This window comes from Maniola jurtina, chromosome 9 (assembly GCF_905333055.1).
Source record: "Maniola jurtina chromosome 9, ilManJurt1.1, whole genome shotgun sequence".
In the NCBI taxonomy this organism is placed as follows: Eukaryota; Metazoa; Arthropoda; class Insecta; order Lepidoptera; family Nymphalidae; genus Maniola; species Maniola jurtina.
In genome coordinates this window covers 14,760,645-14,788,483 of record NC_060037.1, presented here as the reverse complement: position 1 = coordinate 14,788,483, position 27,839 = coordinate 14,760,645, and the positions used below count along the sequence as shown (strand labels likewise).

Below are 27,839 nucleotides of genomic sequence, written 5' to 3'. Positions count from 1 at the left end.
AAGTCTGCAATCTATAACCAAAGGCAACAGCAAAAAAATTGTTCCGGAAAATATGAAATTTGCCGTATAAATTGATATGACAGCGACACCGCCTGTCGGTAATGCAGCCGGGCATTCCGTGAAAAATTCAATTTGGGCCCCGTCCTGGTCATGTGACGTATGACGGACCACAAAAACCTTACCGCCCTCTTTATAGTAAGAAGGGATGCGTAATGCAATATTTTCTTTTGTAAAAGTATGGGACCACTGGGTCAAGAAATTACCTATATGAAGAACTGGAGGTATTTTGAAAGTTTGTCAATGTTTTGTTGATGCGTTGTTCAAAAAGCCGCACCATAACAACTTTTGGGTAGTGAACATAAAGCATAAACGCTCACCAATAAGCCGCAGCTAGAATGGGTTCTAGTAAGGCACCTTTGTTTTTTCTATAAACCAAGCCCAAAAAATGAAAAGAAATAAACCTGTGCTAAAATTTATATTTTCAAATGACACGCTTTTGGTGAAGGATTCGAGGAAACATACATAATATCTCGGAAGGTATTGATTTAAGAACTTTTATGCTTAGTGCCAACAAGTACTGGAGCAGCATACAAGACATAGCGTTGATTTTCAGCTATGGCAGTACAGTTACAAAATCAATATAAATAAAACGAGATTTTCAAGAAAAAAGATTCAAAATACATATTGCTATTTTCCCATAAAATTGCCTTATCTTTTTTGGAAGGAAGCGTCTACTCTTAGGTGTGTTGCTCAATGTAGGTATATATGACGGACCTACATCATGTGATTATGGGGAAAGCCATGGAAAAGCGTTTTACGAATAAAAGCGGCAAATGGGATTTCGTCATTACAGCTTAATGGTATTATCGGACCATTTAATAGCGAGGGTTGCCCATTTCGCAACAAAAGAGTTCATATACCTACTTCAATTAATCAATCTTCATGTCTACGTCCACTGCGGGACATAGGCCTTCCCAAGAGCGTGCAACCACACACGATCCTCCGCCTTCCCCACTTCCCGCTATCTTCTTAAGATTGTCAGTCCAGTGGGTCGGAGGTCGTCCCACACTGCGCTTGCGGATACGCGGTTTCCACTCCAGAACACGTCTACCCCAGCAGCCGTCAGTTCTGCGGCAGACGTGGTCTGTGTGTGTGTGTGTGTGTGTGTTACTTAGCGCCAGAAAATAAGTAATCTAAAACTCAAACTTATGGCACTTAAGTTACAAATCTTGTATGTATGAAACAGATACTTTTGTAAGACAAGTAAAGTATAAGAAGAAGGTATACAGCCGGTACTGATTGGAGTCATGCGCCTCAATCCATACTAATATTATAAATGCGAAAGTGAGTCTGTCTGTTTGTCTGTCTATCTGTTAAGTTTTCACGGCCCAACCGCTGAACCGATTTTAATGAAATCGGTACAGACTTGGGATACATCCCGGGGAAGGACATAGGCAACTTTTTATCCCGGAAAATCAAAGAGTTCCTACGGGATTTAAAAAAATCGAAATCCACGCGGGCGAAGCCTAGTAGTAAATAATATGGATGAATTGTTTTTTGCAAGAATAAAATATACAATCGGTAGTAACTGTAGATACTGAGCAAACAGTGTTTAGTCGAGTTTAGCGCATCGGATGGCTGCAGTCGGCTAACGAATGCGCCATGTGCCCGATGTTAATGCAATCAGCAATCAGGATACGTGCGTATGTATGCACTGCCAATGCTTAAACGACGGAGCACTGACTAAAAGGCATTTAACTGTTTTTACAAGAGATAGGTTTAACTACAATAATAATCATAACTGAAGGAATGTATGAATGTATTGCAAGAATAAAGTTCTGAAAGCTTCTGAGGACTTTTTTCTTTTCTTTTTTGTGACGAATATCCATTGTTGACACCACGTACACGGGGCAGACACAAATGGTAGGTAATTACTCTTTTTTAGGGTTCCGTACTTCAAAAGGAAAAACGGAACCCTCCTCATAGGATCACTTTGTGTCTGTCTGTCTTTCGGTCTGTCGTGTCTGTTAAGAAAACCTATAGGGTACTTCCCGGTTGGCCTAGTAGCATGAAATTTGGCAGTTAGGTAGATTTTATAGCACAAGTGAAGAAAAAACCCTAAAACCGTGAATTTGTGATTACATTGTAAGCATTGTATCAGGAAGGCAGCTGTTTAGGGTCATGTTTCATATCCATGTTTTTCCATTTACACATTGTTTATTTCCTTCTCTTTATTTTCCGTTTTTACCGTACTTATACCGCTAAGCAAATTAAAGTTTCACACCGGTCACCCACGTCGCGGATGTCTGCTAATCGAAATCACTCAGCCACCAGAATTCCGAGTTACCGAGAAACATAAACAATGATGATTTGTCACAAAAGCCACCTTTTACTTGTTATGCTGTCTTCTCACGGTGCGTGATTGCGCGAACCATGTTATGCGTACAACATTTTTTCGACTAGTGCGCTAAAGAAAAGAAAATCGCGCGGTCAGATGGCAGGTTTCTAGGATAGGAAACGCGTCCATTTTGAAAATATACACAATAGACGGAAATATTTATGTGCGGAAACCAGCCCAGAGAGAAGAAAGAAATAGAAGACGACAGTTGAAAATGGAGGCAATTACTACGCAGGTTAAAGGAGCGAGGTGGAGTGAATTTTAACAGTCTTATGCGGTAGTTATATCACTCGCACCGCTGTTCTGACAACTTTAAGATAAGCGCACTCCAACGTCAACCATTGCTTTTTAGTAGGCATGATTATCGTCAAGCGCAAGCCTAGTTCACAATAAAAAAAATTGCTCGAGCCATCACATCATGTCCATTCCTTGTACCTTTCATAAAAACCGTTTGAATGGATGGACTGTGAAAATCCAGCAGTCCGATAGACACACTTTATCATTTATAATGTGAAATGAATATGAGGGTTCCTGCAAAAAAAAAAGAACATTTTCTTATTGAAAGATTGTTAGATGAGGTGGTATATCGGTACAGTTCGTGAAATTATGCACCATGAGAAGCTGCCTTTACTACTAAACGCTACGTAAGGAAAGCATATTAAAAGGTAGCGTTACATTTACAAACCACATTGCTTGACGTTCGAAAGATGTCATGCTTACAAGAGGTGCTCGAAATATGGTTATTTTCCGTATAGTGGAGTGATTTTTTTGTACTGTCCCGTCATCTGAACAAACAGACGCACGCACTGTGGGGAATATTGATTTTGTGCTGCTCTCGAAATAACATGAGTTGTGTTTTGGAAAAGAATTTAAAATAGTAACTATTTTGAGTTGGTTAATGCTTCGTCATTTTCGACTATTTTTACTGAGGTAAGATGAGGTAGAAGGACGATTTTAAGAGTATCATATTCTCAATCTATTGCTAGCCCATTACATTACGGCCTTCAGAATAAGAAGGGCTTAGACTTTAGGCCTTAGTCCACTATATGCTGACCAATAGAAACTGAGAACATTATAGAGAAACTCTCAAGCGTGCATATTTCCTCACGATGTTTTCTTTCACCGTAATGTTACATTAAGGTTAACGTCAAAGCCCAACAACGCCATAATTATCTCGATAGTTAAGGCGGTAAAAAGAGTGGCCACACTTGAACGGTTAACGTCTAATGCCAATTGAATTGGGGTTTTAATATCGTCTAACGCCAAACGGCATTGTGAATGCCGTTGTACGTTGATCGTAGCTACATTAACGTTTAACGGGAAACGCCGTTGAACATCGCGTTGTGGCCGGGACATACAAGCAAGTGATATTTAATTATTGCTAACGCACATAACTCAGAAAAGCTAGAGGTGCCTGAAGCACTGTATAATACCTACTTTATTTAATTTCATTCTTTCGCAGGCTAGACAGAGTAGCAAGATAGATATATGTGTTTGTCTCTTTTAGTGTCGCTTTTTCGTTTCATCAAGTTTCTAATACTAAAAATTATTAAAGAAATTTGAATTGAATTGAATTGAAAAAGAGGTTATAAATTCAAAAAAATTGGTATATGTAGTAGGTAGCTAGTAGTAAAATATTTCGTAACATGAATCATACTCGACTCGGTTGGGTGAGAAAGTAGCTGATGGTAGCCGGCATCGATCCTCATCCATCACCGCTGATTGGTGTCCCGACAGCTTCCTCTCCTGAGAGCGAATAGTAATTGTAGACCAAAGTCCGGAATATAAACTACAAGTACTTCTTGTATGACACATTCGTAGTCCCATAACGCAACAAACAATTCTAGATTTTAGTTAAATTCGACTTAGATTATTCTACTTAAATTCACTTTGCGGTACGCCTTTCAGCCACGGTTGAATTTCTGCCTTATTTCTGCTTGATTACTTTTTCAGTTATTTGAAAACTTTCGTAGAACGCTTCAAATAATTAAACAAGTGTAAATTAAAAATTTATAACACCCCCGACGATCCAAAGTATCTGAGTTTTCCAAAACATCATTTTCAAATAAATAATTATGTATTTAGGCAACGTCCATCTTGACAGCTTGACATTTGTCTATTGACATAATATTATGAACCTAACGGTTATCTAACCTTCTTTTATACAAGAAAACTAGAAAAGAGCTGATAACTCTTAAACGGCTGAACCAATTTTTTTAGATTATAGCTAAGAACACTCTCGATCAAGCCACCTTTCAAACAAAAAAAACTAAATTAAAATCGGTTCATTCGTTTAGGCGCTACGATGCCACAGACAGATACACAGATACACAGATACACAGATACACAGATACACAGATACACAGATACACAGATACACAGATACACAGACACACAGATACACACGTCAAACTTATAACACCCCTCTTTTTGGGTCGGGGGTTAAAAAAAATGACTATTTTGACATTATAACTCAGGATGAATTGGAAATTCTAACGATACCCGATACATCCAAATCTGTTCAGGCACTAAGATAATTAAATTAAATATCACTTGCTGTACGGTGAAAGAAAACATCGCAGGAAATCTGCATGCTTGAGAGTTTCTCGCTCTCAAAGATTCTCAGTTGCTATTGGTCAGCGTAGTGAACTTAAGACCTAAACCCTTTTTTTTTCTCTCTCGTCTGGCTTTACAAAGATTAGCCAATGTCAAGTTTGTAGTTATTTGTAACAAGTTAGGGAAACTATACAAGTATGGACCCCGGCCTAAACCCTTCTTACTATGTTATTATATTTGAAGCCAATTATATCAAGTCTACAAAATAACAGTAGGACCAGGATAACAGAACGTCTGAAGTGTTGTCAACAACATGCCCGCTTCCTCACAGCCTCGATTGAGTACAGTTTACGTTCAATACTCGAAGCTTCGTTATTTCCACACCTCAAACTTTTATATACCTCCCATAGAACGTCCTTAACACCACAAGTGATGCGATCAAGAATATATTCCAACTCTATGTAAATAAAGTCCATTTTGAAATGGATGGGTTTGATTGTTTGTTCAGCAAGCAGACAGTAATATTTGACAGGTTTATCGACTCCTGAACGGTCCATGGGGCGAAGGAAACTTCTATAGCGTCAACTTGGTATCGGGTTACTAAAATAAGACATAGAATAGTTAGTAATATAGGTAGTTTATTCAGGCAGTAATGTCGATTTTATATTAGCTATTATGGTTGTGGATATTGAAATTTTAGCTGGGATTTACACTTGGTATTTTTATCGATGACTGGTTTGAGACTATAAACTCGATGAACTAAGAGTTTGTTAAATGTTAAGTAAAAGTAGGCCTTATTTTGCAAAAATCCATGATAAACTACAAGGAACCTAGCTTAGTTCCGTCAAAACAATACAAGTACATAGTTACAATCCAAAATAACTCGAAATATAAGAAACCCCCGACACAAATACCTTTATAAGAAAACTAGAAAAGAGCTGATAACTTTCAAACGGCTGCACCGATTTTCTTCAATTATAGCTAAGAACACTCTCGATTAAGCCACCTTTGAAACGAAAAAAACTAAATTAAAATCGGGTCATTCGTTTAGTAGCTACGATGCCATAGACAGATACACAGATACACACTTATAACACCCCTCTTTTTGGGTCAGGGGTTAACAATGCACAAAATGATGGATGACAAAACGTACGCAGCATTATAAATTAGGAATTCAGCCAAATAACTGTACAATTATAGGTACTAACAGTTTTTAAAGCTACGTATTTTAAAGGGATAAAAAATAAAAATGTCTTTATATACCCGTTCCAGCCCCAACAAACTAGGTAGCTACAATCTAAAACAAGGCACAAAATGATGGATGACAAAACAAACGCAGCAGTATAAATTAGGAAGTCAGCCAAATTACTGTAATGTGGTAATGCGAGCAAAACAAGTGGCCGGCGATCCATCATCGCGTGGAGATGACACTACGGACTAAAGTCAGCTAAGCGTGAACTGAGCTGTGGTGTTAATGATTCCGTAGACGTAGGAAATCATTTATTGATTTACTAGCTGATGCCCGCGACTTCGTTCGCGTGGATGTAGTTTTTTAATAATCCCGTGGGAACTCTTTTATTTTCCGGGATAAAAAGTAGCCTATGTACTAATCCAGAGTATAGTCTATCTCCATTCTAAATTTCAGCCCAATCTGTTCAGTAGTTTTTGCGTGAAGGAGTAACAAACATACACACACACACACATACACACACACACACACACACACATACAAACTTTCGCCTTTATAATATTAAGTGTGATGAATTTATTTATAGCCACTTTTGCCCCAATCAAAGATCAACATAATTTTCGAAACAAAGTTATGCGGTCATCATATGAAAAGCTTCTCCAAAGCCGCCTCTTTTTTACTTTGCGTAACTAAGCCTTGTCCACCGCCTTATTAATTCATCCAACCATTTGCATCTTTGGTGACTTAGAACCCTTTTGCCTTCAATTTTTCCTTCCAACATTAATCTTGGGTATGAGAATTGGCAATTCCAATAAAAGCGAGCTTCCTTCGCATGAGGGTGGAAATGATATGGTGGACAAGACAATTTTTCATGTTATTAGTTGGGACTATATTATCTGCAGGATCCTGTGTACCTAAACTAAAAAAGAGGAGTAAGCTTTTATGAAGATAACTTCGATAAAATTAAAATAATATTAAATCGTATAAATACAATTAAAATAGGAAGAGGATTGACAGTGGAAATCATTTAAAAAAAAAGTATAAAGGAAGGAAGTATGATATTATCATCGATGGGTATTATATGCTGGGCTGTTAAATTTTGGAGTAATACTTACTCTTGCGGAACTCTAAAAACGTCCGGACGATTGATCTTAATTCAATGTGTCTTGTTAGCGCTGGACATTAGGTGTAAAGTGTTAAGGGTTAGCCAACATGACAAGGCTAAAATTAACTTATAAAAGTAAGATGGTAGAGTAAATATAGAGACTAATGAAATATATACATATGTAGTCAGATAGGGGCAATAATAAGATTTAACGGATAAAGTTCGCACTGGGTTCGCTTTTTCTCAGACCAGGGCGCGTTTGGAACCCTACGTACCTTTAGTTATAATTTATAGGTTACGTTAACCTAAAAGTTCTGTTTACATAGATATTAAATCCAATATTAACATTCCAAAAGTGTAGTGCGAACTGTCATGAAATTTCCAATGAAATAATTGAATTGTGAACGTTTACCTATATTTCCCGTAAAATTGAGGCTATCAATTTTGAAAAAATTGTATCAATATAGATGAAATGTATTTATATTACAAAAATGTAAATTGACCATAAAATGTATTATTGAATCGTTTTATATTCAAGAGGAATAAGTCTAAAATATCCATCAATCTGACAGACGAATGCGCGCACGCATACGTTTGCATACAAACAGATAAATTTGTCCATCGACGCTCGTTGCTGCCTCGTTTAAATAAACACCAACTTTATCATCCATTCGACAATCTACTTTATCACTATCTAATTAAGTTCAATTTTGATTAGATAAATTAGATACATTATAGCAACATTTTCGAGTGATATTTAAATTTCGAACGGTTTATTTTTCTTCTTTTTTTTTGATTCTGTAATCATGTTGTGCTGCTTCTGGAATCACTTCATAAATACTGCGCTGTGATGTGACTCGTTAAATTGGACTTTACGTTTATTGATTTAGGGTTGCGTTTGGTGTGTTTTTGGATTTGTTTTGTTAAAGTCGGTCTCATATTGCATACGGGGCGGATGCTGTGGCGGGTATATTTAGAATAGAACATTGGACGGATGTACGAGGTGTAATATTGCAAGGAGCTAATGTATTTTCGATTTTTTTTTGTGGTAGTGGCAACTCTCATGCCATTGAAAGAAGAAAACGGCATTCGAAGGTTTTTCCAATATGATTCGAAATTTCTTCAAAGGCAGATTGCGCAATCATTAGATAAGCTGAGAAATGTCTATGCCTCAGTTTAAATTTTATTTAATCATCAGACCTAAATTAAAGGTATGGTAGATTCCCAAGGTACCCATTTTGACGTGTACCCATAAGGAGTTTGGACGTATGGGTTTCGTACCCGAACGATGGCGGTTTTTTTTTTTTCATGTAGAAACCTATTAAACAAATATCTACTGGATTTACTATACTAATTTTTTCTACTCTTTCAGTACCTAACACTTTCACAACGCAAAACCATATATAATTTTTAGATTCTAACTATACATAAACATTCTAATTTTTACATTTCTTTTTCGTTGTTTTATCAGCACAGCAAACTCCGTTTTCTTTCATTTTACGAGCAGTATAGGTACATTTTCTTCATGTATTTTTCCTGTATGATTCTGATACTAAGGGGATTTCAAGATGACCCATAAAACGTTACTACAGAAACGAGAGCAACAAAACACAAGTACAAAATGCAATCGTCTATAATGCGTGCAAAGTTGCAAAGGCGTGAAATGCGTTCCCACCGCACTAATCCGTTATCAGGTCACGTCCTATTTAAAAAACGCATTCATACAGAATCTAGAACGTTCCTAGTAATTAAACTTCTTCGCAATCACATTATTCCGGGTGTGAAAATTTCTCACGCACAAAAACGTAAAAGGAAAAAAGAAAGTGAAAAAGTGTCAACAAAACAAAGTAAAAGCATTCTAAACAACATAAGACTTTTTACTGCTACAAAAAAAAACAGCTTCTAAAAATGCATCCAAGAGTAACCTGAATTTCTAACCCATCCGTGATTCTCTTTCAATGGGTTGGGGGAGGTGGCTCCAGATCATCCTATGTCCAGCAGTGGATATCTATTGGATAGTGATGGTGATACGGTCTATGCTGGACATAGATTTTTTGGAGACTACGTCACCAAATCCGATCTTCCCCTGCTTCATCCACTATTTCCCGCCACCTTTTTAACAGGTCGTCGATTTAGCGGACTGAAGACCTTTCCGCATTGCACTTACCGGTAAATGATGGTCTTCAATCCAGAAAATGTCTGTCTCAGCGGTCAAATCGACAGCCATGTCCGCTTCAGCTTGCTAATTCTCCCGTCTACTTTGGTTACTTCCCTCTTAAACTTAATCTAGGAAGAGTGAATTATAAATTCTACCAACACCTACTTAGGTACGTAAGGCATTCCTAACCAGTGGTTGCATTTGACGATTCAAAAGTATCTGTAAAGGTTTAACTGAATAAAAATTTGTGTTTCGTCCCAGAAAGTAAGTTGATTCTAAGATTTAGCCAAATAACAATAATTTATCCATGAATAAATACAAATTATATTTAAGTGTAGTCGCACGGGAAAACAGGAAGATCGGAATTGTTATGAATTCCGCTTGGGAAGCTTGGAGTATCGAATAAAAACCTAGACAAATAATTTGATGTCGCAAAAGGATTGCTCCGTATAATAAGATAAGTTTCAGTGAAATCGGATTTTGTATCGAAAATAATAAAACTTTTTTGCTAATAAAAGCAGCTAATCCGTGGACTACGTAAAAGGTTGGACAGCAAATGTCTCTTGTTGACAATAATCTCAGTTTACGATCAGTAAAATGTGGATACCTAAGGGGATACCCACTGAATGACAAGTTTGATACTATAATGTTATGAATAGAAGAGAATAGAATAATTTTTTATTCAAGTAGACTTTTATAATTGCTTTTGAATCGTCAAAATAATTTACCACTGGTTCGAAATACCGTTCCTACCAAGAACGAGCAAGAAACTCGGCAGTTGCTCTTTTCAACTGTTTACAATAATTTGCTATAAGTACAAGCAATTGCAGCCCCGCGCATTGCTGGAGCGAGTGAAATCCATGTTTTTTATCATTTACATAATCTTCGATTGTATAATATGCTTTTTCCAGGAGCATAGATTTTTTAAACTTTAAGTATGTCCAAAGGTTACATTAAATATAATAGCTAGACGGTAACGTTCTATATATGGAATGCTATGAAACAGCACACAACGAACAGCAGCAGCTAATCATCATCGTCATCTACCGATAGACGTCCACAGGTGGGTCTCTGAGGGTCTCTCTCAGGTCACAGTGGGAAGGGTCTCTTGTTGGAACTTGCGCCGCCTGAATCCAGCGGCTCCTGCGACGCCTTTGATGTTATCTGTCCGCCTACAGGGGATCTTCAAACGCTGAGCTTTCCGGTCAAAAAAGGGTGATAAAAGGCGAAAAACTGTTGTCGCATTGATTGTGTTTGGACTGTTGGACACATTTCTTTTCGACTCTTCTGGTGTCATTTATTGGGGACCTGCCAGGTGAGAGATCGCCACTCCACCACTTACTATCAATTCTATTCTTACTCCTTGGTGTATTCTTGGTTCAACAAATGAACAGCAAGTACTTTATTTTTAAAGATGTAAAACAAGCTGATGCCCGCGACTTGGACCATGTGGATTAAGATTTTTGAAAATCCCGTTAGAACTCTTTGATTTTGCGAAATAAAAATAAGTAGGTAGAGCCTATGTTCGTCGCTAGGATGCATCTCAGCACCCGTCAAAATTGGTTAAGTGGCGGGCCGTGAAAAAGAAACAGACACGCAGACAGACAGACAGATAGGTAGACATACTTTCACATTTATAATATTAATAAGTCTAGATTTGACTGTACGTAGGTACCTACTCGTACCTCTCAAGTCACAGACTTTCCGAAGACAATAATACCTATCTGCTGTTTTGAGTGAAATTAAATTGTTGTAAGCAGTAAAATCCAGGGTTTCTCAGTTTAAAAAGCATACCTATTCATGTTCATTAGTATTTTGTCTCTTCCTTATAATTACTTTATTTCCAGATTCAAAGCCGTTCTTTTGTTAATTTCCATCCTTTTTCTAGTCCCGTCTAATCAGCGTAACCACCCCTTCGTAGTTCGCTCGAACATCAAAAGAGAAAAAAAAATCTTCCTTGTCAAGGAATCCAATTTTTGGAACCTTTATGCGTAAATTCATTGTACCAATCTTTATGGGGTTACATCTAATTTTAATTTGTAAGTAGGTACTTATACTATAGATGCCCGCGTTTCGTCAGAGTGGAAATCTTTAATTTTACGGGATAAAAATATGTAGCCTATCCAGATCCACCCAAAGGTGTAAATTATCTCTGTACCAAATGATGTCCGCAATTTCGTCCACGAGAATTTAGGTTATTAAAAAATCCTTTGGGAACTCTTTGATTTTCCGAGACAAAAGGACGGTTTCCAGGATGTAATCGTCAAAATCAGTTAAACAGGGGGGCCGTAAAATTATGATGCCGCTAATGGGAACACCGCTTTAGCTTGATAACTTTTCACTTTTCAGTGAAAAAGTATTATTAAAAATAGCTTTGGCATGCATTGCTTTGTAACGATAGACGCAAGTGTGGCCCGAGCATAAGATGCACTTTTAGGTCAACCGCGTCTCACCTATAAAAAGCGTGCGGTCATACCGAAACCATTATAAAAGCTTATTTTTCTCACTTCAGAATAAGCTCATGATTCATTCGGCCAAGTTTCATCATCGGCGGCGATTGTGCGGGTAGTCGGAAATAACACTGACTAATATTAATTGCTGTTATTTCTGCGTCGCGTTAAGAGACTAATTGTTTGCGAATACAAGGATATTTTTTAGGGTTGTCCGTTGTCCGTTCGCCCGTCCGTCCGTCTGTCTGCCAACGGGCTGTATCTCGTGAACGGTGAACAGAGTTGGCACTGAATGTGGAATATGCATTTATATTGTCGATGTAACAGCAAACAATAAAAATTTCAAAATGGCTGCAATGAAAATGAAAAATATTAAAAAGTACCTTATATTCTTTTCGAGGATCCAAGCCATTTTTGTTTTGTACCTAAGATAGAATAGAATAGAATAGATTTTTATTCAAATAAACTTTTACAAGTGCTTTTGAATCGTCAAATAATTTACCACTGGTTCGGAATGCCGTTCCTACCGAGAAGAACCAGCAAGAAACTCGGCGGTTGCTCTTTTCAATTGTTCAATTTACAATAATATTCATATGTATATTGTATAATATATATATTTACAATAATATCATATTCATTCATGGGTATCATATGATACCCATGATGTCTTCATTGTGGGTTTAGGTATCTTAAAAATCCCGTGGAAACTCTTTGATTTCCTGGGACAAAAAGCAGCCGTTATTTCCTGGGATGCCCAGCTACTTCTGTACCAAATATCATTAAAAACGGATATGCCGTGAAATGCTAGCAGACAGACAGACACACTTTCGCATTTATAACAGTAGGAAAGTATTTATTACGATGTATGCTGGCATGATTTCCTAATCGTGTGCTTTTCAAAGCAAAAAGAAACTTCGCGAGGAGAGCCAATCTCAAGGGAAATAAGTAGGTAGCAGCTATACGAGTGTAAAAGCTACGTAGCTGTATGAAATTGTTCTTTGCAATAATTTTTTATCTTTTCTTTTTAAGGCCACAATAAATATAAGTACTTGTTTTTGTTAATAATAAAATACCGCAAATTTTATTCTAATATTATAAACTTTTTAGGTATATACGTAGGTTCACGTATACACACGAGCGTGTGAACCAAGTCTCCGAGATTAGACCAAATCCGGGCTATTCATTAGCCGCTATGCTAATCGCTCGCATCCTTTACGTTTGCTCAGTCGCCCGCCAAAGCCCTCCCTTGCTAATGTGTTAAACGCTTAAATAAATTGGACCCTCCCACCCGCCGGCCCTGACCCTCAGTAATCACTTCATCCTACCCAGCAGTTACATATTCACACTATCTCTGGACATTTTTAACCCCCGACCCAAAAAGAGTGGTGTTATAAGTTTAACGTGAGTATGTACCTATCTGTGTATCTGTCTGTGACATCGTAGCTCCTAAACTAATGAACCGATTTTAATTTAGTTTTTTTGTTTGAAAGGTGGCTTGATCGAGAGTGTCCTTAGCTATAATCCAAGTATAATTTATTGTACTTTTAAAAATGGCGTCACACAGCCGCTATATTGTTTTTTTTTTGTTTCTTTTTTTTTCGAATATTGTCGCAGCTATTGTTGCTCAGGATGATTTAAAGATTTTAACGATAGGTACGCCATACATCCAAGTCCGTTCAGACATTTAGAAGTTATGGTGGAATAAAGAAACTCACATACATGAAACACTGTAAACATTATAGGTACTCACCCCTTTTTCGGGCAGTTAGTCGCGTAAAAAGTATAAATTACCTATACTAATACAGTTTCAAAAATATGACAAAAAACAAAAATAATTTTGCAAAGTGGAAAACGCTACAATTATTTTGTACGACAAGATTAAAATTAAAGAACTTTTGTTTGTTTTGTATACTTCCTGAATTTCACGTTAAACATTTTAGAGTTCCCGCACAGCTAAGCGCACTAAAGTGTACCAGGGTAATTAGCGCGTGCACAAATTACCGTAAAGTGAAAACGTGCTCGCGAATTTATGATATGAAACTTATCTCTGTTGCCGATATATGCGCCAAAACCGTATAATATAGTACATTATACATCAGGCGCCAAGCCCGTATTAAGATGTTTACTTTTCTGCCATAACAACTAAGCGCCTTACCTAAGTGAAATTTGTTTTTCCCTGGGACTGAATATCAAAACGTAGTCCTTAGCTTTCTTTAGAATGTCAGCTATGAGCTATCATCTGTCAACATAGTGGGGGGGGTCTTCCAACGCTGCGTTTTCCGGTGCGAAATCGCCATTGGACCTTGGGATCTTGGGATCAGGACCCCAACGCTTACCCAACGTTATCAGTATTTCGAACTATGTGCCCTGCCCATTGCTATTTCAGCTTCGTAACCCGTTGATTTATATCAGATACTCTGATTCTCCTACGGATCTTTTATTTCTGATTTGATCACGTAGAGGAACTCCAAGCATAGCTCTCTCCAGCCTCCATCGCGCGCTGAGTGACTGAGCTTTCTTATAAAGTCCATAGTTAGCGACCATGTCTGGGATCGATATGTCAACACTGACAAACACGCATTGTCCGAAAATTTTGCTCGTAGGCAGCGATCACATCTGTAAGTTTCACTCACGTACGTAGCTTACGTAATTAATTGACAACAAATTTACTAAGGTAAATGACACTTATAAGAGTATTTACATTAGTAAATTTCTCGTAAGTTAATCATGTAAGTTATTTACGTGAGTAAAACTAACAGGTGTAATCACGGCCTAATGACCTGAGTAATTTTGGACGAGAAGGGCATCTCGAAGCTTCCTGAACGCTGCCCAGCCAATTTGGATTGGGCGGCTAACTTTTATTTCGAAATGGGACGTACCTACCTGTCCCAGTAATTATACGGAGGCACAAATTAGCGCGAGTGAACTAGGGAACGTGCTCGGGAATTTATTATATGACACTCGTCCCCCGTGGGTCGGCGCTAAGGCCTTACCCGATATTCGCTAAGCCCGGATTAGCGTAGACTGCGCCTTGATATAATATAAAATGTCTCATGAGTGGTGTGAGTTGTGACCTATTTTTTCTACATTTTGAAGAAAACTACTGACACAAAATGAAACTTTAATAAGTGCTCCTTACGTTCTCTGTTTAAGAAGGAAATACTCGAAAGGAGAGTATACAAGACTGCGCAAAAAAGGAGTGTAATTTATGTAACTTTTAGTGTAACTATTTTGACGATCTCTCTGACTCAGTGGTAAGCGCTGTGGCCTTATTAGTGGAAGGTCCTGGGTACGATTCCCGGCAGGGCTTGGAATTTTATAATTTCTTGATCTCTGGTCTGGTCTAGTGGGTGGCTTCGGCCGTGGCTAGTTACCACCTTACCGGCAGAGCCATGCCGCCAAGCGATTTAGCGGTGTAATAGAAACCAAAGGGGTATGGGTTTAATAAAATCTGCCATACCTCTTCCAGGTTAGCCCGCTTCCATCTTAGACTGTATCATCACTTACCAGCGGGTGAGATTGCAGTCAAGTGCTAACTTGTATCTAAATAATACATTTAAAAAAAAGTAATATATTCACGGTTCATCGTACGAGTATGTATTTGAGTTTCTTTGTTCCACCATAAATTTTATATGTCTGAACAGATTTGGACGTATGGGTTATCATTAGAACTCTTACATCATTCCGAGTACGTGAGTAGTTTTGTCAGTTCCCAGAATCTACTTAATTTACATTAAACGCTAATCTGCTGGTGTCTAAAGTGCTCAGTAATAGATTGAGTAAACACCTCCGTCCCACATGGTGGTCATACGCTGGTGTTAATTACTTGGCCAATAACCACACATGAAGAGATTATGTGGTAATTAAGCTCAACGCATACCCATTTCGTAACACCATTACATCATCTAAGAGTTCTCTATAATATTCTCAAGGGTGTGTGAAGTCTGCTAATCCGCACTTGGACAGCGTGGTGGACAATGGCGAACCATTGTTATTCTGGGAGGAGACCAGTAGGCACTTACTCGGATGTGAAACGGCAATGATGATGATGATGATGATCGGAAGGATTACCATCGTACAAGATTACTTATGTATTTTTTAATTTACATGGCGGTCATTTTGAAAGTGTAATTATTAGTTGTCAAAGCGGAATAGAATTATACAATAATACAAACTATGTGAAAATGTCAACTCTCTACCTGTGACAGTTACAGTAGCTATACAGCGCGCTGACAGACAGACAGACAGAAAGACAAACAGTTAGACAGATAGATAAAAAACAGACAGATAGACAGAAAGACAGACGGATGAAGGAAACTTTTCACACAAGCGTTACACATTAGAGCGTCTAATCACACCAAGCTAACATCAATATAAACACGTAAACAGGCCGCAATGGACTGGCAGGATGTCGTAAACGCCGTGAACCTCCGCCATGGAGTTACAAGACCACCGTGGTTTATGTCCCTACACTTTTGTTACTTATAATTGGTAACTTGAGAAAATTAACTCATTATATTATGTACTTCGCGTAAATATTATCTTGTTCTGGAACACAAAATATTTTCCAAATATTCTCTGTAAGATAAAATATTCTTAGTTACAACAAAATTAGTGATCTATAAGTTACATGATAGGCAAACTAGACACCATAATAGGCTTTCGACTCTTGCGTTCCGCCTCAAGAAAGTCCGAAAGCTTCCATAAGGTTGTCTGTGGGAATAAATGTAAACTTTTAGGTATTACAAAATTTTGCAATCTATTTTAGACTTGCCTTTACTACTATTACACTTACCTATTATTCTGATTTATAAAAGGTAACTCATATTAAACAAAATATAATATTTTTTGTTACAGATAATAAAGGAAAGAAGACTTCAAAAGAATCGATATAAAAGGTTAGAAATAATTGTATTAGAATGCCAAAAAAACAAAATAATAATGCTTTCTTAATTTTTTGTCATTTATTATGTTTTCCAATAACACGTATCGATTAGGCTCAACTCACACCTTCTGAATGGAGCGGAGCCGATGACGCAGCGAACAAATGATAACAACAAACTAAGCTTTATTTTACTTTGGGCGGCGGCAACTTAAGGCACGCGATACACTGGGTTACTTTAGACTTAGAGTGTCCTCCGTGGTTTGTTTTCATAAATAAATGATGGCCACGAAGTCGTCTAAATAGATTTGGGTTTTCAAAAATCCCGTGGGAACTCTTTGGTTTTCCGGAATAAAAAGCAACCTATATTATTACTTATTACTTATCTTCAGGTCCTTAACAAATCCAAATCTATGCAAAATATCACGCTAATACGTTGTTCCGATGTGAAGTGACATACCAAACATACTTTCATATAAATACGTAATATTAGTAGAATACCAATTTCAAATTTTTTAATAAGCATAGTAAATGTTAAGCTGAATTTATGCTGTTAGACGTTAAAGATGCTATGCCTCGCCTCTACTGCACTCTGCAGGTATGCGTCGCACATTAGAGAAATTATATCGAAATAATCGTATCGAAAAACTAATTATGCGTACTGATTGATCGCATTAGCTGCAGTTTATGAAGTCATTTGTAACCGTATTTGGTTGCAAGTATAATCAATCTGTCTGGTACTGTATATCATTAACCACCTACAAGACCCTTTATAATGCATCCACCCATGCACCATACCTAACTCTAGAGGTTAGGTTAAAGGCAGCCAAGGTGAATGGTTATTAAGTTATTAAATTCTAAGTTAATCCATACTTATATACCTAATATACTCGTAAATGCAAAAGTATACTTATCTGTATGTCTGTCTGTCTGTCAGCTTTTCACGGCTTATCTGTTCAATGATTTCGAATGAATTTGATATAGAGATAGAGGCATAGGCTATTTTTTATCCCAGAAAATCAAAATGTTCCCACGAAATTTATAAAAAAAAACTTATATCCACGTGGGTGATGTCATCTATTTGGTACAGAGATGGTGGAGAGAGAGAGGCATCCTGGAGATGAGCAATAGACTACTTTTCATCCCGGAAAATCAAAAAGTCCCCACGGGATGTTTAATAAACCTAAATCCATGCGAACAAAATCACAGGCATCATCTAGCGTGTTAGGATTAAATTGACCAAAAATTTTTACACAAACATACGTTTGTATTTATAATATGGGTATTGGGTAGAGATGGATATGAGAAGATACATCTTCTTTCTGCAGATCAGTAAAATCATGAGGCACCCATTTTTCATATTTTTTTATTTTATTGATTTGACGCAAATGAGTCAATATCGTTGGTAAGGTAACGTTAAACCATGCCGCTAATTCCTGGATAGTTTGGCTCAGATCGGCTTCCACCATCTCTTTCAAGTCATTGTTATTCACCTGTGTGGGCGGTCTTCCACGTGGTTCGTTCTTCAAATCGAAGATTCCATCACGAAAGTGTTTAAACCAAAATCGCACAGTGCGTTCATTAGCAGTCCCCTCTCCAAACGCAACATTAATATTGCGAGCTGTTTCTGCCGCGTAAGTTCCGCGTCGGAACTCGTATTCAAAAATCACACGAATTTTCGAAGTATCCATCTTTATTGTCTAAGCTGAATAAAAAAAACAACTGAAAGTTGATAAATGTTGCATATTTTTTAAAAGAAGAACTACATAGGTACTGTATGAAAAAAGTTTCACTCAAAAATCTCAAACTATGAAGGTTCTATGTCAATTCGAAGTACCTATTACAATAAAACGGCAATTTCATACTTTAACCCCTATAACTTACCTATAATAGTATCTATGCTACGAAGCTAATTGTGCGTAAAATTGAATAGGATATCTAAACTTCTATTCAATAGTACCTACTATAATTACAAGCCGCCTCCCGCGCACACAAATCCGCAAGCTTTAATTACATGCGCCTTATAATCGTTCCCGACAGCTGGTTTGATTACTTTAATTGACATTTAACGTGGCAAAGACTATACAGGGACAGACAAATTCATCCATACTAATATTATAAATGCTAAAGTGTGTCGTCTGTCTGCCTTATACGTTTTCACGGCCCGACCGCTGAACCGATTTTAATGATATTTTGTACAGATTTGGGATACATCCCGGGGAAGGACATAGGCTACTTTTTGTCCCTGAAAATCAAAGAGTTCCTATGGGATTTAAAAAACCAAAATCGACGCGAGCGAAGCCGCGGGCACCTTCTAGTTTAGTATAATAGGCTTCCATTTACTTTGGCGCTAATCACACCAAATAGGAGGTGATGTACCTATATGAATAATGATAAAGAGTGGAGCGCGTTTTACGAAGATGCCTATTTTCACTCTTCTCTTGGAGGCACCAATATATAAATAGCTGGCTGGTAAAATGAAAACTGTAAGGGTATATCTAACTTCTATTTAGGTTTTTTTTAAAATCCCTCGGAAACTCTCGAGTTTTTTCAGATAAAAAGTAACCTATCTGTTAATTTAGGGTATTAAGCCATTTCCATTCCTTTCAGGCATATTGGTGGTCTGAAGGAATAACAAACATCTAAACAGTAACATTTTTTTAAATAAAAATAGCGAGCAAACGAGCAGGCGGGTTACCTGATGTTAAGTGATTACCGCCACCCATGAACATTTAGTTATAATATATTATTCAGAATTATAGAGATTATCCATTTGGCACGTCTATTTTCTTGTTTATCCTTACAAATATCATGTACCTATCTATGTAATATGCAAACATGTCAACTTTAACAAAATAGGCATATTTCATGAATCCCTGTTTTATCGCTTCTGTTTTCTACTTGATCTCTGCAAGTTAGGTATTCCAGTAAGTGTGTTGAGGTGCGCGGGCGCCGCGTGGGCGGAACAATGCTGTTCGCGAATCGTTATGTATGATAATGTACTTACCGGCTTTTCGCCCAATGTTGAATGTTTATTAATCTTTATGCAAATTATATGTTGCAAAAAATACATTAAAAACTTAATACCCTGACTTGAGCACAGAATTTTTTAAGTCCCCGATTTTTAGCCACTCTTTACGTTATCGGTTGTCATAGAAACAAAAAGATTTTACTGGTTCGGAATACTCTTCCTGCCGAGAACCAGCAAGAAACTCGGCGGTTGCTCTTTTTAAAAATTCAATCTACAATCACATTTAGTAATTCCAGTTCGGTGCGTTTTGCTGAAGCGAGCTGCGAGTCAATGCACGAATTTTTACCTTAATCCTATGATTTTTTTAAATCTTTTGTCTACCATGTCATCTTCATAGAACACGGTGTTGTGCCAGCTGTGTCCAGAGACTCCCTGAAAGTGAAACTCGCTTGAAATTGTTCGTCTACCTATTGGGACTTCCAATGCTGTACTTTCCGGTGCAAGGTCGACATTCAACTTGGGACCGAGAGCCTACCAAGCTCAAAGCTATGTGCCTCGACCATCGTCACTACAGTTTTGCAACTCTGGCATAATATTTCTGTTACAAAATAAAAAGGAAATTAAGAATAGATACTGACTAAAATATCATCAAACGACGAGAATATTACAAATTGTTGTTTAACTTTTAAATTGTAATATAATAAACATAATTACAGCTTATCCGTCTATTATTTGCAAATTTCATACCACACATTGTTAGCCTAATGCAGCCATTTGTATTTCTAATCATGGTGTCACCACAGCTTAGCAACCATATTACAGTTCGATAAAAAACATTTGGTCGAAGGACTTTGAAGGATTTACCTACTTGTTATATTGTAACTAGGTGCGGAAAAAATGTCTTATCAGACAATAATAAATTGGAAGACATAAGTTCCCCGGAAATTAATATGTAGTACACTGCAGATTTATTTCACAACTTCGGCACATAGACCCACCAATTAACGCCATGTTAAATATTTTTAATCCCTGAATAATTATTATTATGCTTATGAGTAGCTAGCAGTATGTGCTTATTACAACAATTCTATATCAATGACTACAATTATACATCTATTGCATAGATGAGATTTGAACCGTCAACGTTTCATCGTCCATTATTGACCATTGACCTTAATAAAGGTAAAAAATAAGGTGAGCAGTAAAAGCTTGCGCAGTAAAGCAGTAAAGGACCACATTGTGTTGCAACAAAATTCTTGCATCTTGTAAATTTTATATGTCTACAGGCAGGCCGAACCGTAGAATGTGCTTTGGCACAATTTTGCAATGCGATACGCTGAAGCCTGCCGTGCGTAGCTGCGATGTGCGCGAACCTTTACTGTCCATATCCACAACATAAGTACGGTAAACTGTATGGTTACTAACCAGTGGTATTACTCGAAACCTTCGACTTCTCGATTCAACTCAGGATTCGAATGGACGTTTAAAACGGAATCGATCGTGGGACTTATCGATAAAAGTGCGCGTGCGCTGAATAAAGTGCCCACTTTGCATGCCGACGACAAGAAAAAATACCCGGATGATGACAGAATTCCCGAGTAATAGTCATGAGGCTCGGTGGATATATTCGATTGCCGGTTTCACGATTTTCGATTAGGAATCGATGAGTTACGAGTATGGTTTGAGGCGATAATTATCATTGAGTTTAATTTTTCAAGCTAATTGTGCAGATCTGCAAAAAATCTAGATAACTGTCATCACAACATGCCCCCATGATTTCCGTTGCAATTGAAAAGTTTTAAGTTTCCTCTACCAGGTGGTCAAAGTGACCATTGCTCAACAAAGTGGTCAATGGTTAAGTCATTTAACAACTGTCTGGTGAGCGTCATTTTAATTTCTTCCCTATATTATTGGTTCTAGTGGACTCACTAGATTTCTAATGGATTTTACTCACTGGATTTCTAGTGGATCACTAGATTTCTAAGGCAAAGGGTCTTCTGGATCCCCTTATAATATATAATATTCCTCTTTCCCCTCCAACTAAGCATAAAGCTTGTGCTAAAAGTAGGTACGACAATAGTGCAACGGGTGGGGTTTGAACCGCCGACCTTTCGGATTTCAATCCACTCCTTGAAACGTTGAGCTTTGAGGCTCTCAAGCCTTGCAAGGTGTAGTAGGTATTCCGTATTATACAGCAGGAGCCACCTACGCGACGCTTTGTTTGAACATAAACATTACCCAACATTCAAGACAATGGCTCTACGCATTAGCGGTATGTTAATTTATATTTCTCTCCATCGCATATGTAAGTAAGTATAATCTTTTCGGTAAGAGTATACCTATCTCATAATATTAAAAGGTAGATAGATCATTTACCTATCAACGTGAAACAAAATCGATCTATTGACGATGAAAATGAATGATTTTTGTACACATCTGGAATGACAAACTCCACAATAAGACACTCCACAAAATTTTAATCGGAGGTAATAGGTATTAACGATCGATATATCATACTGTTTTGGGCTGTTACCAAATCATTAGGTAAAGATATTTGTACCAAGTTTTTACAAACAATTCCGTATCCTTTTACCTACAGAATTTAGGTTAGGACCTTTTATTTTCCGCCTACTCTTAGTAGTTTTCCCCAAGACCCGGTCACTATTTTCATATTTCCCCCTATTTTCCACTTCCCTTTTAATAATACATTTGCAGCCCTAGCAAACATAACTGCGACGTAGAAATACATCAGAAATATGATCAGTCACTTTCGGTGACAAGTGACAGTGTACATTAGTGTAGTGCTCACATTCCACTGTCGATGGATGATTTGGCATATAACTTAAGTGCTTATTTATGTACTCAGTTTGATTTATTTGTCGTTTTTATTCTTGGAGAAAACATAATATATAAAACTGTAATAGAAAAGTATGTAAGTATTGTAAAAAAATTTAATTACACGCAAATATTTTCATATAATAACCAAGGTAATAACAAAAAAAAATACAAAATATTAATTTAGGGGCTAAAGGCGTAGTGATCTCTCCCAGGCCACCTAGGCTATACGAAAGGTATGTAAATATAAGAAGGCATGACGGGACCAGAGTCATTGTTTCCACAACATTTAACAAGTAGCCGCCATGTCAGATTTGTGCATGTGCTTGTTTGATCTAAGGCTTCATTCACCCTGGATAGGGATTCACATGGATTTACAGAAGTAATAGACACTGTTTTGGATTTATCATCATCATCAACATTTTAATGAGCCCACCCACTACTGAGCACGGGTCACCTCTCACAATGAAAAGTGCATTAGGCCATAGTCAGACATTGGCCAAGTGCGGATCGGCAAAATTATTAAGAACTCTCAGACCTGCAGGTTTTTAGTTTTTAACCCCCGACCCAAAAAGAGGGGTGTTATAAGTTTGACGTGTGTATCTGTGTGTCTGTGTATCTGTGTATCTGTGTATCTGTGTATCTGTCTGTGGCATCGTAGCGCCTAAACGAATGAACCGATTTTAATTTTTTTTTTTGTATGAAAGGTGGCTTGATCGAGAGTGTTCTTAGCTATAATCCAAAAAAATTGGTTCAGCCGTTTAAGAGTTATCAGCTCTTTTCTAGTTTTCTTGTAGAAAAGAAGGTTACATAACCGTTAGGTTCATAATATTATGTCAATTGACAAATGTCAAGCTGTCGAGATGGACGTTGCCTAAATACAGAATTATTTATTTGAAAATGATGTTTTGGAAAACTCAGATACTTTAGATCGTAGGCGCGGAAAAGTCCAAGAAAATCAGTTCAGCCGTTTGAAAGTTATCAGGTATTTTCGGTCTTTTCTAGTTACTGTAACCTTGACTTGTCGGGGGTGTTATAAATTTTTAATTTACACTTGTATAATATAAATTAAATTTTAATTGACGTCAAGTGAATATTCGGTATTACAGCACAAGATGAACCGCCAATGCAAACAGTTCTTCTTTTCAATGAATCAAGTATGAAAACAGAACATTTTCATACACTCCAACTTAAAAAAAAGATAGCCATACAAGTACACACACAAAATGACAATTCGCTCATTATTTTTCATACACTTCCAACAATTTCCAACCGAGTCTGAGGTGCTTCTGTTGGAGCGATGATTGTCCCGAGTTCGCACCCGTGTGGAAACAAGTCAAATGACGCTGAATTATTTTCTGTAGGGCCTTTTTAACACTTAGATGACATAACGAGGCCCTCCGCGGCGTTCATTAACACCTGCGCGCTGTAACGAGGATCAGAACGCCGTCTGTACACGCGCTGACATCCAACCACGTGACGACACGAGCCAACTGGCACTCAAAACTAATTTATTCCACGTGTACTTGAAAAACTGATATATATACGTTAGGATCTCAAAGTGCTACAATGGCAACCTCGCACCGCAAACACAACGTTGTCTAAGGTCTCATTGTCTTAATATGACAACGAACGAGTTGCAGGAAGACGCTATGGGTACAGGCGGCGCAAGACAAGAGGCAGTATGTCCGCGTGTCCACCAATCTGTTGGTTGACAATGGTGATGATGAAGCCTAGTTTGAAAATGGAAGAGGATAGCTCACGCAATAAGAAAAAAGAAGCTATTGTTTGGTAACCAGAAGAATGAATTGGTAGTGCGATAGGCCAAAAGCACCCCAGCGACCCATAAGGGCGGAGATTTACAATTCAATTCACAATCAAGTCGACACTACATGTTAGATGTACCAACTGGAAGACTATAATATTGGCCCTGTACAACACCAGGAGTTTAAAACAAAAGTGAATAAATCATGTTTAATACCTAATAGTAATCTTTTTGGCTGACCGGGAGAGATTTGGGTGTGTTGGGTATCATTAGAATCCTTATATCATTTATTTAAAAAAAAAAACAATATGGCGGCTGTATCGCGCCATTTTCAAGTGCGAATTTTTTTACTTTTTATTTCGTATTTTTGGCAAGCCAGTAGTTTTTTTTTAATCACAACTTGTGTTAATTCGTTGGCTGCCGACGTAAGTTGGAGTCGGAAATTGGCACGTCTGTAGATGCTTAATGATAAAAATCCACTCGTTGGCACGTCACGCCAATAAAAATACTTTTTTGAATGGGATTGTGGCGTGAAATTACGCTTTTTGTAGAGTAAAACAAGAGTAAAATGGGTGTGATCATTGATCTGTCTAACTCTACGGTGCCACTACAGCGGTTGTAGCGTGGAACGGGATTTCAATACGAGTACGCGCGAAAATTCTTTTATTATTGTTTAACTAGATTTTTTCCCGCGGGAAGCAGGTTTTTCACTGTCTACTTGAAATTTCGAATAATCCTTTCTTAGTGAAGTTTACGTTATAGATAAAACCTATCTGCAAATTTCTAGACCCAGCGATTTAAGCTATATGCCTAAGTTAATCTTCTGAATATCAAAGGAAAAGGTGATCAACTTACTGACTTAGTAACGCACAACTCAAACCAATGGACGAATCGGGCTGTAATTGGCCATACAGAAAAATGTTATGACGTAAGCGTCTGTTATGAAAGGATGTTGGAAAATTGAACCCCTAAGGGGGTAAGATAGGGGTTTGAAAAGGTATAAAAGACAAGACAGACACACTTCACATTTATAATACCTATTACTAGCTGATTCGTTTGACTTATTTGGGTCGATTTAGCTTTATTATAAATCCCGTGGGAACTCTTCGATTTCCGGGATAAAAAGTTGGCTCTGTCACTCTTAGGTTAGATACATGTTGTATAGTGATGTGATGCGCTGCACTTTGAATTGGACTGTACTGATAACACTTTTGATGGTTTTATAAAATGTTTAATGTAATCAATTATAAATCGAATACAAATAATATTAACGCTGGTAATTTGGAGGCGGTCGCGCCGCGAATGCATCGTGCCGCGCGCCGGCGCCGCACCGCGAGCCCCCCGCTCCCGCAGGCGGCCGCCGCGCACGCCTTGTTTAGTGCTATAGCACTAGACACATGTAAAAAATTGTTCCTTCGTTCCGACGTGATTGAAAGATAAACCAAAAAAGCACTTTTGCGAGTGATTAGTATGGATTGTTAGATAGTTGTTGATTAATTAAAGAATGGTTTTTGGTCAACATACAAAGAAAATATTTATTGATTTTTCACTATGGTTACTTTAAACACGACCTTAGACTAAGTAGCCATACGCAGCTGCGCCCGCGCAGTTATTTGCACGCGGTATTGTTTCAAGGCAAACAGACGCACGAGCAAACACAGCCGTGACTCTAACGGTGCTTCCCGAGTGATTCCACTGACTGATTAGTAGTCATTTCCTTTTAAAATGCAGTTACTTCCTTTCTGGACCAGTAAATCAAACAAAATCTGGAATTATGTATCTCTTTCCTACATATTTATATTTATTTTTAAAATGCACTCAACTTTACAACAAACTCGTGGTTTTTGATTCGCGCTCCGTGGATTCCGTACTCGGGTATTTTTTCCGAGATTTTGCACGATAAATCAAAAACTTTTATGTATAAAAATAAATAAAAATCAGTTTTAGACGGTACAGGTAAAGCCTTTTCATATGATACTCAACTTAGTATAGTTACCTTACTTTGAAAATTGAAAATACTAATGTTTTGTTAATGAACATATTTTTTTTTGTCTGTCTGTCTACCGTTTGTCTACGGTTGTAGGTCAACGGGAAATACCCGTGTAAGTTTAGTGTAGGTTTTCTTGACAGACACGACAGACGGACAGACAGATGACAAAGTGATCCTATAATGGTTCCGTTTTTCCTTTTGAGGTACGGAACCTGAAAAAATAATTTATTTATAAACTTTGGCACCTCTGAACTCCGCGATTAAGGAGAGCGAGCGGCGATAAAGTTCGCGGAACGGCGGGTCACATACTCGCCTTCTTTATCTGCATCCATTCAGCTCATTAGACTGATTACCAAGAAGTTACGTCTGTAAACAGTACATACAGAATTTTTGATAAGAAAAAATTATATACATATTTCTAATAACAAGTTTGCATTTAACTGTATGTATAATATATAATATATTATGAAATATTATGTCAGAAAAAATACCCGAGTACGGAACCCTCGATGCGCGAGTCTGACTCGCACTTGGACGGTTTTGATGATGTATCCTGCTTAGAATAACATTAGATGTAGGTATAGCCAATCCTCGCTCGTTAGCAGCCGATGATTCCACGGTTCGCGTCACATTCCGTTCTGCGTCACGTTTCCTGTCACGTATCGCTTTGTCGGCAATTTTATTTATCTTATTGTGATTCAATTAGCATAATGTAATGCGTTTTATTTTCCCCAATAGTCACTTCTTCTTTTCGTTACATCTTGTCAGAACGGTCGTGGCCGTCACTGCAGTGCTGTGTAGGGATTGCAATGCTGGATCCGCAATCCAGCAATCCAGCTGGATCCAGCACGTTTTTGGTGCTTGCTGGATTTTCTTTTTTTTCCATATAAACGCTTTTTTCATAGGTAAGGACTTAATATTAAAACTACAAACAAATTTTGGTACTTAGTTATTAAAGTATCTGCAGTTAAAACATAAATAAATATTGCATTTCTTCGAAAAATCGATAAATGCTGGATCCGCGTTGAATCCAGCTGGATTTGCTTCGATCCAGCTGGATTGAAAATGCTTAATGGCAATCCCTAGTGCTTTGTCATGCTTAACTATGCATCTTGGTCCCTCTCTGATGGCTGTCTTCCTTGTGCACTCAGATAAGGGGACTGGACGTCCAACGCAGTCCTCACTAATTGGTCTCAATAGCTCAATAGCCCCTAGGGCGCAAATATCAAAGACTCAGGGTGATTCGCTGACTCAGTGATTAACACTGGATGATGGTCACCGAGCTCATTTGACATTGGTTGGTTTTACACTGCTGCTTTTATTTTTTATTTGAAGGTTTTTTGTGAAAAATTATTATTTTAATGGCACTCAGTAAAGCAACAATATAGAACCAACCTAAGTCAAATGACATCAGTGGCTATCATAGTACAATGTTAGACATTTAGTTATGGACTAAGAGCCAGCGCGTGCCAAACCTTCGTTATTTTATAAAAGCTGAAAGTTTGTGTGCGTAATGCGTATTGTCCCCGACACAGGAGGA

General features: G+C 37.7%; 1 long non-coding RNA gene across 1 annotated transcript; it reads right to left on the bottom strand.

Moving 5' to 3' along the window:
• Window positions 1-6,406: 6,406 nt before the first annotated feature.
• On the bottom strand, window positions 6,407-27,609 carry LOC123868034. The gene is made up of 3 exons (XR_006796568.1): window positions 27,533-27,609; window positions 20,416-20,425; window positions 6,407-6,417 (listed from the first exon to the last, which is right to left on the bottom strand). It is a non-coding gene; the product is annotated as an uncharacterized LOC123868034 (long non-coding RNA).
• Window positions 27,610-27,839: the final 230 nt, after the last annotated feature.